Source organism: Felis catus, chromosome B4 (assembly GCF_018350175.1).
Source record: "Felis catus isolate Fca126 chromosome B4, F.catus_Fca126_mat1.0, whole genome shotgun sequence".
Classification (NCBI taxonomy): Eukaryota; Metazoa; Chordata; class Mammalia; order Carnivora; family Felidae; genus Felis; species Felis catus.
This window is the reverse complement of record NC_058374.1, coordinates 131,359,676-131,376,228: the sequence shown is the minus strand read 5'-3', so window position 1 is coordinate 131,376,228 and position 16,553 is coordinate 131,359,676. Positions and strand designations below refer to the sequence as shown.

The window sequence follows — 16,553 nt, the reverse complement described above, 5'->3', positions numbered from 1 at the left end:
TTGATTCTTTTTAAGCTTTTTTTTTTTTTTAATGTTTATTTATTTTTGAGCCAGAGGGAGACAGAGCGCGAGTGGGGGAGGGGCAGGGAGAGAGGGAGACGCAGAATCCGAAGCAGGCTCCAGGCTCCGAGCGGTCAGCACAGAGCCCGACGCGGGGCTCGAACCCTCACACCGTGAGATCATGACCTGAGCCGAAGTCGGAGGCTTCACCGACTGAGCCACCCAGGCGCCCCGATCGATTGTTCCCACCAGGCCGTTCCTCTGTCAGGCCTGCAGGGGTTAACTGGGCTGGCTGGTGCCCAGACCAGGAGCAGGGCGGGTGGCATGGAGAGCGAGGGATGGGGTATGGGGTATGGGTATGTAGGTCTCTGACTCCACCTCGGTGGGCAGCTTGAGCCCCTGCCAACCTCTTGTTGACTCAGCCCGCCTCTCCTCTGCCAAGGCCTCTGGCCAGAGCTCCCACGGGGAGGGTCAGGCTGCATTCTTCTCTGGCTAGAGCCTGGGGGTTGGCGGGGGGGGGGGGGGAGGCTGGTACCTCCTGGTGGAGTCTGTGTGCTGCTCTGTGGGTGCCGGAATAGATGCTGAGGGGGCGGAGGTAGGGAGATGGGGGAGGTGGTCAAGGTGGGGGACCCCAGGAGACACTGCGGGGTGAATGGACTAGCCTGGCGACCAGGCTACTTGGGCGCATGGCTCGGTTTTGCAGTGAATGAGCTAGGTGATCTCAGCAAGCCACTCCCTGACTCAATTTCCCCATCCATCAAATGGATACAGGGATAATAAACCCTGCCTGCCCTACCTCATAGCTGTTGGGAGGCTCAAAGGGGAAAACGAGTTGGGCCAGAGTGAACGCCCTTTGTAGTCCAAGGGCCCACGCACATCGGCCGGCCAGCCTGCCATTCTCTAGGTGGAGGAAGCCAAGGGGAAGGGATTCAGGGACAGCTATCAGCCTTGGCCTGAGTCTGCCTGACATTCCTGTCTCTTCCCCATACTTGACATAATGACAATAACAATACCACTCGGAAGGCCAAGTGCACAGCCCTCGAGAGTCTGCAAAGTCCTCCCCTACCCATTATCTCAGGTCATTCCCGCCCCAGGGCCTTTGCACCGCTATTCCTTCGGCCCAGAACCCTCTTCCCCAAGATGAGTGAAAATTTGCCTTCTTCTCAGCCCCCAGTCACCTCTTCCAAAGCCTACAAGACCGCTCCTCTAAATTCACTTCTGCCCCCGCCCCTGATCCCACCAGCACCCTCCTTTCTGTGCCTCTGCGTCGTGTCTTGAGTGACTGCCATGACCTTGTTCATGCAGGGGCCCCCCTCCTCCTCCTTCCCCCCCCCCCCGCCCCAGGACATTAAGCTCCATGAGGACAGGTCCCATGACTGTCTTGTTCGCTGCTGCTGTGTGCGTGCGATGGCCCACAGCCTTTTGTGGTATCTATCATTGTCCCATCTTACGGGGGAGGAGCCTGATCTCAGAGAGGCTGAATAACTTGCCCAAGGCCACACAGCCTGGAGGGAGCTGGGGACTTCTTTCACAACTGCTTCACAACTGGCCCACCTGTCGCCCCCACAAGGTCGAGCCTGTGCCTCCTTCCTGACGCACAGTAGGTGCGGCACACACACGCGTTTTTGGTGGAATGTGGGGAGACAAGATATGCTGTCTAGAAGAACATGCCCCTGGGCTTAACACACAGATCTGGTGGCTGCCCTAGGCGGCCTCTGGGCTGACACCTTGGGCCCAGGGTGGGGGCATCCCAGGGGCCTCCTTACTCTGCCCGGCAGGCTGGCTGGCCTAGAAGTCCTCCCGGAATTGCCTCGGCAGCTGCGGGGTGGCCGGATGCCCCACCCCCAGCGCCTCTGGGCCCTGAGCCCAGGCCGCAGGCGGATCTGTGGCTGGCACGGCTCCTTCGGTTTGGGGTGGGAACACCGCAGGGATTTTAAAAATAAAGGGCCTTGAGACAGTGGCCTGGCCCAGCCAGCGATGGGGTGGGGTGGGGGCCAGACAGGGACAATGGGATGCTGAGTCTTGGGGGCTGTCCACCCACAGGGCGCAGCCGGGCCGGGGGAGCCCCTTTGTCCCCTTCCCCCAGTAGTGCTGTCCCCCAAGAGCACCCCCTCCCTGCCTATCCGAAACATAGGTGTCACATACTTTCTGTGCACCTACTATGTGCTAGGCTTCAGTGAGGGCCGGGGTGGGAAGGTCCAGCCTCTCTCTAACTGTGCTGTTTTCCCCGGGGGCGGGGGGTCCCTCTCCTCCCTATCCAACCGCAGCCTAGGGCATGTTACTTTTTGAGTGCCTACTATGTGCTCTGACCCTTCAGCCTCACTGTGCTCCTCTCTGCTCTCACACTCCCTCAGGCCTCTCCCCATCTCAGGCCGTTTCTGTCTCGCTCTCTCTCCTCTGGCCCAGCTAACAGGAAGCAGCCGGAGAGGTCAAGGGCCGCTGGGCCTTCAGAGCCCGGCCACGGTACACACAGGGGCCTGTCTGCGAGGGTGGGGGGGGGACTTCCTGTTTATGAGAATCACAAGGACCCCTGGGGCGGCGCCTGGGACAGGACTCCCGGGCAGCAGCCCCTCTAGCCCAGACCTCAGTCCCTCCCCCGAGAGGCCCCACGCTGCTAGCTCAGACCCAGGCCACTGCCCTCCCCCTACACTGGGGAAGGCGAGAAGGGAGGAGGAGTGAGGAGTCTTTGGAATGGCCAGGAATGTGGGAGTCCAACGTCCCGAACGTCCGCAGGAAGCATCCGTGGCTCCAGGGCACAGCCCCCTCCAAGTCTGGATGACACGCCCCATTCTCTTCCCCCAACCGTAGGGCCCTCCCTTTGCTTGGATAGGGGAGGGCTGTGGGAGCCGGGAGGGAGGAGGCCAGACCCCATCCTGCCTTGCGGGGGCCACAAGACTTCAGCTCTGGCTTGACCAGCCTCTGGCAGCCACAGTCTCTCATCTGTGGGCAAGGGCCACGGGCCAGCAACTCCGTCAGCCTTCTTTTTCCTTCACCGTCTCCGGAGGGTGGGGCGGGGGCTGCCTGGAGGCTCAGGACCACTGGAGAGACCTCAGACCAAGACAAGTCTTCAACACCTCACAGAATCCCTCCATGTTCCAAGTCCCAGGTCCGAGCAGGGCACAGGTGCCACCGGGGGTCAGGTGGAGGGGAGGAGCTGGCCAAAGTTGCCCCTCAGGAAGCAAACAGCCCTGCCCTCCTCCCCCACCAGTCAGCCTCTCCCAATCTGTCCTTTGGTTGCCCAACAGGTATTGACCCAGGGCCTGGAGGTCACGGCCAGGGGAAGAGGCAGGGCAGGGAGACTGGCCCTGTCCCTCTTGCCCTCCCTCCCTAACCCAGAAGGAGGTGAGCGACACCTGTCCTCTGTCTCTGCCAGACGCCCCCTTCCCGGCCAGCTTAGAGTACCTGGAGATATGGATCCTTCAGCCACAAGGTCATGACTATTTGAGGCAGTCATCCTCTAGACAGTGGTGCGGGCACGGAGAAGCCAGCTAACCCAGAGCCGGCAGTCAGGAAGGGCTTCCTGGAGGAGGCCGCCTCTCAACGTGGAAGTCTACCATCAGGCAGGAAACGGTGTGCCTGACCCGGGAACCAGTCTGGTCAAAGGCACTGCCCTTCTAGCGACATGATGGGTCCGGAGAAAGGAGCAGGTGAGGGATTGAGGGGAGATGGGGTGGGGTGGGGGGTGCCCCAAAGCCTGGACTTTCCTTGGCTCTGGAGCACCCGCTTTTGCCCTCGTCCAGGAGGCGGAGGGGAGTCCGGTAAAGGAACCAGCAGGATTCGGTGTGGGTACGTGGCCATGGTGAAGAGAAGGTCCTGGAGACTGGGACTGAGACCTTGGCCTCTAGCTCTGTGCAGCCGCCCAGAGAGGCCGCAGGCTCCGGAGAGGCTTGCCCCGGGGCATCTAGGCACCTTCTCAGAGGACCTGGGGCTATTGGCACGGGCCACACTGTGGCGGCGAATAGAGCCCTGGCTCTTCCAAGTTCCAGCTCTATGACCTTGGGACCCAGGTCTCTGGCCTCAGTGTCCGTCTCTGTAAAATGGGGCTAAAGAGAGAACCGGCCTCAGAAGGCCGTTGGTGGGTAGAATTAATTTAGCAAAGCACCTGGCACAAGGGAGGGTTTAGACCAGTTTACGAATAGTGGTATTACTAATTGGGAACAAGAGAAAGTTGGTTTTCCCCCAAGGACAGGGTGACAGGTGGGAGGAAGGTGTGTTAACCAGAAGCATCTTCAAAAAGTGACTTGACTTCCCAACTCTTTTGGGATTCCAGACTTGGCTGATTCAAGGAACCCCTGAGGCCCTAATATTATTAAAGATATCAGCTTCCCACCCCCGGACTCTGACCTGGCAGGTCTGGGGGGGTGGGGTGGGGGGGTGGGGACAAGTCTCAGGATTTATAAGGAGGCCCCAGGCCTGAGCTTCTCCCAGACAGGTGTGGGGAGCATTCCTCTCTGATGACAAGGATTCACTCCACATGCTTCATTCTTGGGAAGGGAGTCCTTCAAAAGACCCTTTAAAGGGGCGCCTGGGTGGCTTGGTCGGTTAAGCGTCCGACTTCGGCTCAGGTCATGATCTCACGGTCCGTGAGTTCGAGCCCCGCGTCAGGCTCTGGGCTGACAGCTCAGAGCCCGGAGCCTGTTTCAGATTCTGTGTCTTCCTCTCTCTCTGCCCCTCCCCTGTTCATGCTCTGTCTCTCTGTCTCAAAAATAAATAAACGTTAAAAAAAAAAAGACCCTTTAAAAAACAGCTACAGTTTGGAGAGTATCGCATCACCGGCTCTAAACCCTTTCTATGTTATTCATAGGAGTCTCACAACAATCCTGTGAGGTGTAGGTACTTAGAATCGCTCCCATCTTATTGACCTGCCTCAAGCCCCTGGAACACTTGACAAGCGGCTTCTAGACTCTTGGGGTAGGAGCTGGGAACCCCTCCTTTGTCCTTTTAAGAGTAGGACCTTTGTTTGTTTTTTTTTTTTTTTTAATTTTTTTAACATTTATTTATTTTTGAGACAGAGAGAGAGCATGAACAGGGGAGGGTCAGAGAAAGAGGGAGACACAGAATCCTAAACAGGCTCCAGGCTCTGAGCTGTCAGCACAGAGCCCGACGCGGGGCTCGAACCCACGGGCCGCGAGATCATGACCTGAGCCGAAGTCGGACGCTTAACCGACTGAGCCACCCAGGCGCCCCTAGGGTAGGACCTTTGAATCAAGAAATGGCTGGTCTTGCTTTAAACCCCTCTGGCAGGCGGAGAGCTGGAATGCAGCTTCCCACGTCCTCCTTACCTCCTGTGGGTGCTCCGTAGTTCCTTCTCCCTGAGGTGGGTTCCCTACCTCTCAAACGGGGGTGCTGCACCTCCCTGGGTGTCATCAGTGAGTCGCCAGCCCCGGGATGGGAAACGGGTTTGCAAGCGTTCTGGTGGTAGCTTCATTGGAACCTGGGAGTGGCCGAGTGGGGGTGAGGAGCGGGGACAGTCTAGGAACTGCTCAAAGTCACCTGCATCCAGGGCTAGGCCCTTTCCACCTAGCGTCGCCCAGGCAACAGAGGCTCAGGAGGTCACTCGCACAGTGATGACGGGGCTGGGGGTGGCAGGGGTAGGATTAGGGGAGGTGGATGGGGCACCTGGTTTCTCCCTTCCGGCCCGACACCCCAACAGGCCCTGGCTGGTGACTGTTAGTGATTCACCAGCTTTAAGCTCTAGTTTCGTCTGTGATCAGGAAACGGGCCACTAGAGAGCCTGGGGCGTTTTCTGGAGAGCCCAGTGCCCTCCCAGAAACCAGGGGAGGGGGGTTGGAGGAGGGAGAGTGGGAGGGAGAAGGCAAAAGTTCTGGCTCCAGAGATTTGCATAACTTATTCTTGTCTTTGAGGAGGGTGAAAAATTCCCAGGACCTGGAAACCATTCAGTGGCTCACTCCTCCCTTCTGGTTTATTGAAGCCCTTACCCCGCACCGGTTACCGCGGGCCTAGGGAAGCAAAGACGGTTTTTGGGTGCTTCCTGGTGGGGTGACCACCGCGTCATCGGGTCCCTCCCGCTCAGTGCCGTGAGGGGTGTGCGCGCAAAGTCCAGAAGCCACGGAGGGGACAGCGATTAATCTGGGGTGGGGGGCCGCGGGGTGAATAAGGGGAGGCTTCAACAGTGTGTTCAACAGCTCTGAGGCCCCCACCAGGAGAGGGAGCGCAGACCTCTGCCATTTCTGATCTCTTCTTCCGTCTGGGCCTCAGTTTTCCCACCTGTGATGTGGACACAGTAATGGTGCTTTTTCTCCCGGGGTTGTTATGAGAACTCCAAGGGTCCACACGTAGAAAGCACTTAGATGGGCACCTGGTGGGTGGTCAGTCCGAAGATGTTTTAGCTGTCGTCGCTGCAGACTGGTGGGTATTGCAGAGAACGTGGGTCAGAGCATGCCTGTTATACAGGGAGGGGGCCTCCCAGGGCACTGCTTATGCCAAGGCGCAGAGGCATGTAGCACAAGAGCATGTTAGACATCGCCGGGGTGGGGTGCGAGGTGGGGAGAAGCATGTGAAGTACCTTTTTCCCTTTGCGCATCATCCTTAGGGCAGCGGGGAGCTATGGAAGGCTTTTGAGCAGCGGAGTGACAAGATAGATCGAAGCACCGAGAGCGTTGATAGACTGGAGGACCCGCTTGGGGCAGGAAGACCAGCGAGGAGGTGGCACAAGGGTCTGGTAAGAGATGGGGAGGCCTGAGCTAGGGCAGTAGGTGGGAGGGAGGGGGATGGAGAAGGCAGGAGATGAAGGTGGGGGACCCATAGCCGAGCTGGCTGTGATGATACATGGGTGAGTAGGCACAGTGGCTGAGGGGAATGGAGGGGAGCCCAGCTGTGCTGGGAGTCAGGACACACGAATATACTTAGGAGAGGATGTTTGGGGAGGGCTTTGAAGGGTGTATAGGAGTTCTACAGGGGACCCAGAGGGAAGGGCACCCTAGACAGAGCACCAGCGAAAGCAAAAGTGTAGAGGTATGAAAGAGCCCATGTTTGGAAAGCAGTGGGTAGGTTGGAGTTGGGATCTGGGGAGCAAATAGTGGGGTCAGGAGTTGGGGGGGGGCTCGGGTACCATCCTGTAGGCTACTGGGGGTGGGATCCGCAGGCCGAGCAGCAGGGGGAGATTTTAAACATCCGTGTTGGGGCGCCTGGGTGGCTCAGTCGGTTGGGCGTTCGACTTCGGCTCAGGTCATGATCTCACGGTTCATGAGTTCGAGCCCCGCGTCGGGCTCTGTGCTGACAGCTCGGAGCCTGGAGCCTGTTTCGGATTCTGTGTCTCCCTCTCTCTCTGCCCCTCCCCAGCTCATGCTCTGTCTCTCTCTGTCTCAAAAATAAATAAACATTAAACAAAAATTAAAAAAAAATCCGTGTTAATTTCCTGGGGCTGTTACAACAAATGGCCACAAACGAGGGTGGCTTGAAACAGAATTGAACCCTCTCACAGTTCTGGAGGCCAGAAGTCTAAAAGCAAAATGCCGGCCGGGCTGTGCTCCCTCCGAAGGCGCCAGGGGAGAATTCTTCCTTGCTTCTTCCAGCTCTGGCGGCCTCCTTGGCTAGTGGCCGCACCCCTCCAATCTCTGTTCCCACACGGTCGGTGTCTGCTCTCGCAAGGACGCTTGTCATTGGTTTTGGACAATCCAAGATAATCTCATGTCTAGATCCTTATCTTGATAACATCTGCCAAGATTTTTCCTCTAAATGAGGTCACAGTCACAGGTTCCAGGCGGGACCTAGCTTTTTGGGGGCCACCACTCAACCCGCGGGCAAAACCCTAAACAAGATCCAGAGGGATCCTGTTTCCCCTTCTCCCTCCTTCCGGGGAGGCCAAGCCCTCCCGCCCTGCCTCCTTGAGCACAGCCACCCTCCGTCGCTCCCCCCTTCCACCCCCAGGGCCCAGAAGTGCGCGATCGCGTGAGTCCACGCGGATTTCCCTCCCCCTCCCCCCCCTCCCCCCCCTCCCCCCCTGCTCTCCGTCCCTGCAGGAGCCAACGCCCTGGAGGCTGGGACCTCGCGGGACGCGCGGGGAGAGGGCGCCACCTTGCGCCCCTTTCGGAGCAGTGCGGACGGAGGCTCCGGCCGGGTCCCCGCCCCGCCGTCGGCTAGTGGCGGCCACTTACAGAGCGCCTGCTGTCCGCGGCCGCTCCGCCCATCGGTTCTGCCCGCATCAGTAGGAAGTGGGGGTTGTTACCGCCACTTTTCAGGCTAGCGGACCCCGGCCCAGAGGTCACACCACCTTCCACCCCCGTCTGACTCCAAAGCCGCAGCCGCTATCCACAAGCGGAAGCTAAACCTGAGCTCGGGACGGGGGCGGACGGGGCCGAGCTGGGCTGCCGCCTTCTCCTTGGGTCTCTGTTTCTCCATCCGCAAAGGGGGTCCGGGTGCACGTGTGAGCACCCCCCTCCCCCGCCCGGGGCTCAGGCGGCCCCCTGCAGTTCTCTGATCCCGACCGAACCCCCCCCAAAAACTCAGAGCTCAGCCTTTCCCTGAGGTACCCTGTTGGGCTTCACAACATTTTTTTTTTTTTTTTTTAGGTGTCCATTGTTTTTTTTTCTGTAAATACTTCCAAGTGTGTGCGGACTAGCTTCCTAGTTTTGAAAATATACTTGAGCAAACTTCACGCAGGCCTCCAGCTCCCCACCCCCCCCCCCACACCCCCCCCCCCCCGAAAGGCAATCAGCCGAGGGCAGCTTCTTCCACTCTCTTCGGGGGATTACAGAAGTGCACGTAGACACGCCCACGCGCGTATATTCGCCGCCGCCCCTCCTGCTCTAAACGCACGGTGGCCACGCAATATACCTTGTGCATTTACTTTTGTCCCTTAATTACGTGTCTGCATTTGATCCATACTACTACATAAAGTCTACTGTTTGGGGTACAATTTCCTTTTTTTTTTTTTTTGCTTTTAAGTTTATTTATTTTGAGACAGAGAGAGAGAGAGCTGGCGAGCAAGGGAGGGGCAGAGAGAGAGGAAGAGAGAATCCCAAGCAGGCTCTGCGCTGTGGGCAGGGAGCCCGAGGTGGGGCTCGATCCCACGAACCGTGAGATCAGGACCTGAGCTGAAGTCCGACGCTTAGCCGACTGAGCCACCCAGGCGCCCCACAAGTAGAAACTTTTTACTGTATTTTACTGTATATGTGTATTGCAAATATCCTCTCCCACTTTGTGGGTTGTCTTTTAACTCTTCTAAAGTATATATATATATTTTTTTTTTTAATTTTTTTTAACGTTTATTTATTTTTGAGACAGAGAGAGACAGAGACTGAACAGGGGAGGGGCAGAGAGAGAGGGAGACACAGAATCTGAAACAGGCTCCAGGCTCTGAGCTGTCAGCACAGAGCCTGATGCGGGGCTCGAACCCAGGAACCGCAAGATCATGACCTGAGCCGAAGTCGGACGCTTAACCGACTGAGCCACCCAGGCGCCCCGTAAAGTATATTTTTTTATTGAACATATTTCTTCACTTTAATATAGTCTATATATCTATATTTAAATTTTTTTGTTTTTTTAATGTTTTTTTAAATTTATTTTTGAGCGAGAGAGACAGAATACGAGCGGGGGAGGGGCAGAGAGGAGACACAGAATCCATGAAGCAAGCTCCAGGCTCCGAACTGTCAGCACAGAGCCTGACGTGGGGCTCGAACCCACAAACCAGGAGATCGTGACCTGAGCCAAAGTCGGATGCTAAACTGACTGAGCCACCCAGGTGCCCCTATATATATATCTATATATTTTAATGGTTAGTGCTTTTGTTTTCGGTTTAAGAAACCTTTGCCTGTTCTAAGATCGTGAAGATGTTCTCTTGTATTGTCTTCTAAGGCTTTATTGTTTGAATCTTTCTCACTTAGGTGTAGAGTTTATTTCTGTTTATGGTGTGAGGTAGGGGTTGTGGTAGGCTTAAAAGTGGGCTCCCAAAGACGTGCACATCCTAACCCCTGCAACCTATTACCTTATATGACAAAGTGTTTGCAGATACGATGAAGTTAAGGATTTTGAGATAGGGAGATTATCCTGGATTATGTAGTTGGGCCCTAAATACAACCACATGTATCCTTCTAAGAGGAGGGCAGAGGGAGATTTCACACACACACACACACACACACAGAGTCACGTTTTCCCCAATTCTGTCCAGTTGACCCAGCACTGTTTACTGAAAAGATCATCTTTCTGCACTGCAGTGACATTTTGTCATAGATCAAGTGTGTGTTGTTTCTGGACTCTGTTCTGTTCCATTAGTCTGTTTGTTTGTTCTTGTACCAACACCACATGGCCTGAGTTTCTATACTTAAAATAGTTCTTGTTATCTGGTATAGTAAGTTCTCCAGTTTTGTCCTTTCTTTTTTTTTTTTTTCTTTTTTAGAGAGAGAGCAACAGGGGAGAAGGGCAGAGGGAGAGAGAGAGAGAGAGAGAGAGAGAGAGAGGGAGAGAGAGAATCTCAAGCAGGCTCCTTGTCAGCATGGAGCCCACTGTGGGGCTCGATCCCATGACCGCAAGATCATGACCTGAGCCAAAGTCAGATGCTTAACCAACTGAGCCACCCGGGCGCCCCTATTTAGGTCTTATTTAATTCTGGTTTGTTTAGATCTTATTGTAACAACACAAAATTGTTCTTTAAAAATGAGAAATTGAGATAGAATTCACATACCGTAAAACTCACCATTTTAAAGTGTACAATTTAGTGGCTTTTTAGTACTTTTACGAAGTTATAAAGTCATCACCACCAATTCTCGAATATTCCTAACATTCCCCAAAGAAACTCCATACCCAGTAACGGTCATTCCTTATTGTCCCCATCCCCCGCATTTGACAACCACTGGAACCTTCTGTCTCTATGGCTTTGCTTCTTCTGGCCGTTTTGTATACACGGAATCAAACAACGAATGACCTTTTGCGTCTGGTTTCTTTCACTTCGCATCACGTCTTCAAGGTTCATTCACGTTGTAGCCTGCGTCAGGACTTCATTCCTTTTGGTGGCTGAATAATATTTAATTGTACGAATATACACATTTTGTTCATTCGCGAATCAGTTGATGGGGACATTTAGGTTGTTTCCACTTTGGGGCGATTATAAATAGCGCTGCGGTGAACATCACGTGTAAATCTGTGTGTGGGCAGATCTTTTCAATTCTCCTGGGTATCTGATACCTGGGAGTGAAAAGTGTTGGGTCATATGGTAACTCTACCTTTAAATTTTTGAGAACCTGGTAAACTCTTTTCCAACGTGGCTGCCCCTTTTTGCCTTCAGCAGTGTGAGAGAGGGGGTTCTAATTTCTCTGCATCCTGGCCAACCCTTAGTACTGTTTGTCATTTTGATTACCGCTATCCTAGTGGCCGTGAAATGGAATCTCACTGTGGTTTTTTTTAGCATTCCGCGGTGGTTTTTCAAGGGGCCGTCACAGAGGCCGCACGCTCCCTAGGCAGCAAGAGGGGCCCCGCCAAGCTCCTGCCCGGAGAACCCCACTCAGCCTCAAGCCGCCGTAGCTTTGAACTGTGTCTGCGAATCGATGCTTTGTCTGGATTTCTTTGGTGCGTCTATTAGCAAGATGTGTCCTAAGGTATCAGCAAAGCCTGAGAGAGGTTGTTTTTTGGGCCTGGGAATGCTAAAAAATGTTTCCATATAAACGAAGGGTAATTGTTGTTCGCTTTATAGCATTTCAGCTTACAAAAGTTTCATAGGAACACTTGCGGATAGCAGGAACCTGTATTTCTAGGAAGTTGATGTTTTTGACGCTCCCATAGATGGTTTGGTTTACTTCTCTAACATAGATTTTGTTTTCTGTAGAGCGGTTTTAGGCTCACAGCAAAACTGAGTGGAAGGTTCAGAGAGTTTCCACGTGTTTCTTACATGCAGAGCTCCCCCCACTGTCAACATCCTGGTTTATCGAGCAAGGAAACTATGTTGACACATTGTTACCAAATGTGTTACCAAAGTCCGCGGTTTACATTAGGGTTTGCTCATGGTGTTGAACGTTCTATGGGCTTGGACGAATGTGAGGTGATATGTGTCCGCTATCACGTACCCCACAGAACAGTCCTCACTGTCCTAAAAATCCTCTGTGCTTGTCTATTCATCCCTCCTTCCCCTGCCCCCATCCCAGGAAACCACGGATCTTTTTGCTGTCCCCACAGTTTTGCTTTTTTCCAGAGTGCCGTAGACTTAGAATCCCATAGTACGTAGTCTTTGGTTTCTTTCATCTAGCAATATGCATTCGTGTTTTTCATGGCTCGATGGCTCGTTTGTGTTTGGCATTGAACAATATTCCATTGTGTGGCTATGCCACGGTTTATTTACTCATTGACTTACCGAAGGGCATTTTGGTTGCTTCCAAGGTTTGGCAATGGTGAATGGAGCTGCGCAGATGTCCGTGCTCGGGTTTTCGTGTGGACTCACATTTTCAACTCCTCTCGGTAAATAACCCAGGAGTGCGACCGCTGGGTCTGATGGTAAAATTGCGTTTCATTTTCTTAGAAACGGCCAAACTGTGTTCCCAAGTAGCTGTAGCGTTTCGCGTTCCCACCAACCGCGAAAGAGCGTTCCTGTTGCTCTACGTTCTCATCAACGTTTGGTGTTGTCAGTGTTTTGGATTTTGGCCCTTCTAATGGGTGGGTGATCTCATTATTGTTTTAATGTGCCGTTCCATGCTATATGCTGAGCATCTTTAAAAAAATTTTTTTTTAACGTTTATTTATTTTTGAGAGACAGAGAGAGATTGAGAGCAGGGGAGGGGGCAGAGAGAGAGAGGGAGACACAGAATCGGAAGCGGGCTCCAGGCTCCGAGCTGCCGGGGTAGAGCCCGACGCGGGGCTCGAACTCATGGACCGTGAGATCATGATCTGAGCTGAAGGTGGACGCTCAACCGACTGAGCCACCCGGGCGCCCTGATGCGCATCTTTTTAAAAAAAATAATTTTACTTCTTGTTTGTTTTTAAATATGTTGGAGTAATTAATATCCGTATTAATTAATTAATATATTAATCCATATCCACATCCATATTAATTAATTAATCAATTAATATCCAACATCAGTATATATAGCTCTACTCCACCTTCAATTTTTTAAAATGTTTATTATTTAAAAAATTATTTTGAGTTTATGTATTTATTTTGAGAGAGAGAGAGAGAGAGAGAGACAGAGCACGAGTGGGGTAGGGGCTGAGAGAGAGGGAGAGAGAATCCCAAGCAGGCTCTGCACTGTCAGCAGAGATCCTGATGTGGGGCTCGAACTCACCAACCGTGAGATCATGACCCGAGCCACAGTTGGACATTCAACTGACTGAGCCATGCAGGTGCCCCGAGTTTATTTATTTATTTAAATATTTATTTATTTATTTTGAGAGAGAGAGAGAGAGAGAGAGAGAGAGAGAGAGAGAGAAGGCGCGTGAGCAGGGGGAGGGGCAGAGAGAGAGGGAGAGAGAGAATCTCAAGTGGACTCTGCATTGTCAGCACAGAGCCGGATGCAGGGCTCGATCCCACAAACGGTGAGATCATGACCTGAGCCAAAATCGAGAGTCAGACCTTTAACCGACTGAGCCACCCACGTGCCCCAAGTTGTTGTTGGTTTTTTTTTCCTCCAACGAGGTCTTTTCTTTTTCTCTTTTCCTTTCCTTTCCTTTCCTTTCCTTTCCTTTCCTTTCCTTTCCTTTCCTTTCCTTTCCTTTCCTTTTCTTTCTTTTCTTTTCTTTTCTTTCTAAGTAATCTCTACAGCCAGCATGGGGCTGGAACTCACAACCCTGAGATCTAGAGTCGCACGTTCCACCCACTGAGCCCGCCGGGCGCCCCAGTTCCATTAAGTTTTGCTTCTATTTTGAAGCTCTGCCCCTGGGCGCATATAAATTCGGGATGATGATATCTTCCTGACTGAGATGTCCCGTTTATCTCTAGTCATGATTCTTATCTAAAAAAAAAAAAGAATTTTTTTTAATGTTTACTTATTTTTGAGAGGGACGGAGTGTGAGTGGGCGAGGGGCGGAAAGTGAGGGAGGCACAGAATCCGAAGCAGGCTCCAGGCTCCGAGCCGTCCGCACAGAGCCCGGCGCGGGGCTCGAACCCACAAACCCGCAAGATCATGACCTGAGCCGCAGTCGGACGCTCAGCAGTCGGACGCTCAACCGACTGAGCCACCCAGGGGCCCCTGTGTTCTTATGTTTAAATCGTATTTATTGTAGGTATGTATGTATGTCCTTATTTATAGCGCGAGCAGGGGAGGGGCAGAGACAGAGGGAGAGAGAGAATCCCAAGCAGGCACTGCACTGTCCTTGCAGAGCCCAACGCGGGGCTCGATCCCCAAATCAAGAGCGGGACACTCAATAGGTTGAACCATCCAGGCGCCCTGAAATTGTGTCTCTTGTAAGCAGCATGTCTTTGGGTGGGTTATTTGTATCCGGTCGGCCATTCTCATCTCTCCCTTGGAATATTTGGAGTGATGGAAAAAACAAACAAACAAACAAACTACATATTTCAATTTAATCAGAATGAACCGACTCTTTGAGGTGGAAGATGGAATGACCCTTGCCCTTGAACCCGCTCCCCTCCTTCCCGCTTCCCAGTTAATTTTGTTTGTATCATTTTTGCTCTGTTGGCATTTATAACACTTGCATTTTGTGTGTGTGTGTGTGTCTGTGTGTGTGTGTGTGTTTCCGCCGTAACCTCTTCCCTTGTTTAGTTTTAATTCTATACTGAAGTGCATTTCAGGCTGGCCCCAGTCCCCACAGTTTCTCCACTTATGAGCTCATTTCTTTAGCGACGTCCCTGGGGTGACTAGGGTCGCGATTGTCCGCAGCGTTTGCTTTCGCTTTACGTCTCCTTTCATTTGTCTTAGGAACTGGCTCGTGGTGAGACTTCACTCGAAAAAGTGGTTTCCACTTCACCTCCAGGGGGTTGGCTAGAATTAAACTTACTGCCGCCTGTGTTGGTGGGGATGTGGAACTCACTCGTGTGGCAAGACTGCCTGGCGGGTGGCCGGGGACGGAACAGAGGCCCCTCCCTGTGACCGAGCAAGCTCACCCTCCAGTAGGAATCCGGCAGAAGCGCCTGGATGCGTGTCGCGCGAGAAGTGGCCCCGAATGTCCACAGCGGCGGCCGTCGGACAGCGCCCCCAACGGATCTACCGCGATGCGCGCCCGACGGTATAGTCCCACGAGGGAATTCTCTTCCGGAGCAAGAACAATCTACAGGCGCATGTGCCCGCATGGAAGGTTCTCTCTGACACGCGGTGACCGAAAGACTCCAGGGACTAAAGAGCAGACGCCGGGTGCTTCCATTCGCGTGAAGGACAAAAATCGTTGGAACGAATCCCTGGTGACGGACGACGGAAGAGTTGTTGCCTCTGGAGGTGGTCTTGACCGGGCCATTGGAAACGCTCCGTCTCTTGGTTTGGGTCGTGGTCACCTGGGTGAACACCTAAGGGAAAAATCGACTGAGTGTTTGCTCAGGATCTGTGCCCCTTAGTGTGTTTTATACCTCAGTAAGTAATCTCTGCCTCCATCGTGGGCTTTGAACTCACAACCCTGGGGTCAAGAGCCAGATGCTCCTCTGAATGTTACCAGTCCTTCGTCGAGAGGTGCAGTCCGTGCTCTGTGCCCGTCCCCCCACCGCCCCATACTTATGACTGCTCTGACCAGCGGAGGGTGACCGAAGGGACACTGGCTGACTTCCAAGGCTAGGTCGTAACGTGTGATGGTTTCCCCTGACTCTCTTTAGACCTGTGTATTCGGAACCACCATGTAGGAAGCTGGCTGTCCTGAAGCCACCGTGCTGTGGAGACAGACTGTGCAGGGAGACCGCAGGTGGAGACGCCCGAGGGGCCCCAGCTGTCCAGCCTCTTCCACCCTTTCGTCTGTCCCAGCTGATGCCACGTGAGCAGAGACCAGCTATAGGTTCGCAAACTAAACAAGCTGGCTGCTGTTTATGTGGGGGTGGGTTGATATGCGCCAATAGGCAACTGGAACACCTAGTGACTTCATTCCTCAGGGCTCCCTCCAGGCCCTCTCTGCTCTACTCATGCCAGCTGCACCCGGGCACACTCAGTTCCTTGCTGCGGGAGCCAGCTCCCCAGTCTGTGCGCACAAATCTGCTCCACTCTCCCAGGCTCAGCCTCTGCCCTGCCTCCTCCGGGAAGCCTTCCTCTCTGCAGCGTTGGACAGTGTTGATAAGCAAGCTGATGATAATGGGGGGAGGTGGGGGGGTATATGGGAAATCTCCGTACCTTCCACTCAGTTAAAAAATTTTTTTTCCTAATGTTTTATTTATTTTTGAGACAGACAGAGCATGAGTGGGGAGGGGGGCAGAGAGAGAGGGAGACACAGAATCCGAAGCAGGCTCCAGGCTCCGAGCCGTCGGTGCAGAGCCCGACGCGGGGCTCGAACCCGCAAACCGCGAGATTGTGACCTCAGCCGAAGTTGGATGCTTAACCGACTGAGCCGCCCAGGCGCCTCAACCTTCCACTCAGTTTTACTGTGAACCTAAAACTGGTCTAAAAAACAAAATCCACTTTTTAAACCTTTATTTCTTTTATTTTGAGAGAGAGGGGGGAGTGAGGGAGAGAGAGAGAAAATCC

At 53.4% G+C, this 16,553-nt stretch overlaps 1 long non-coding RNA gene across 3 annotated transcripts; it reads left to right on the top strand.

The window, feature by feature from the left end:
- The first annotated feature begins 2,495 nt into the window (after nucleotides 1-2,495).
- LOC109501794 lies at nucleotides 2,496-16,269 on the top strand. 3 transcript variants are annotated; one of them, XR_002160084.3, is made up of 6 exons: nucleotides 2,496-3,647; nucleotides 6,554-6,682; nucleotides 11,363-11,523; nucleotides 12,328-12,405; nucleotides 14,817-15,461; nucleotides 15,698-16,269. It is a non-coding gene; the product is annotated as an uncharacterized LOC109501794 (long non-coding RNA). The 3 variants fall into 3 exon arrangements; XR_002160085.3 differs by lacking the exon at nucleotides 11,363-11,523 and having other exon boundaries at nucleotides 2,500-3,647; XR_006601111.1 differs by lacking the exons at nucleotides 11,363-11,523; nucleotides 12,328-12,405 and having other exon boundaries at nucleotides 2,503-3,647.
- The last annotated feature ends 284 nt before the right edge of the window (nucleotides 16,270-16,553 follow it).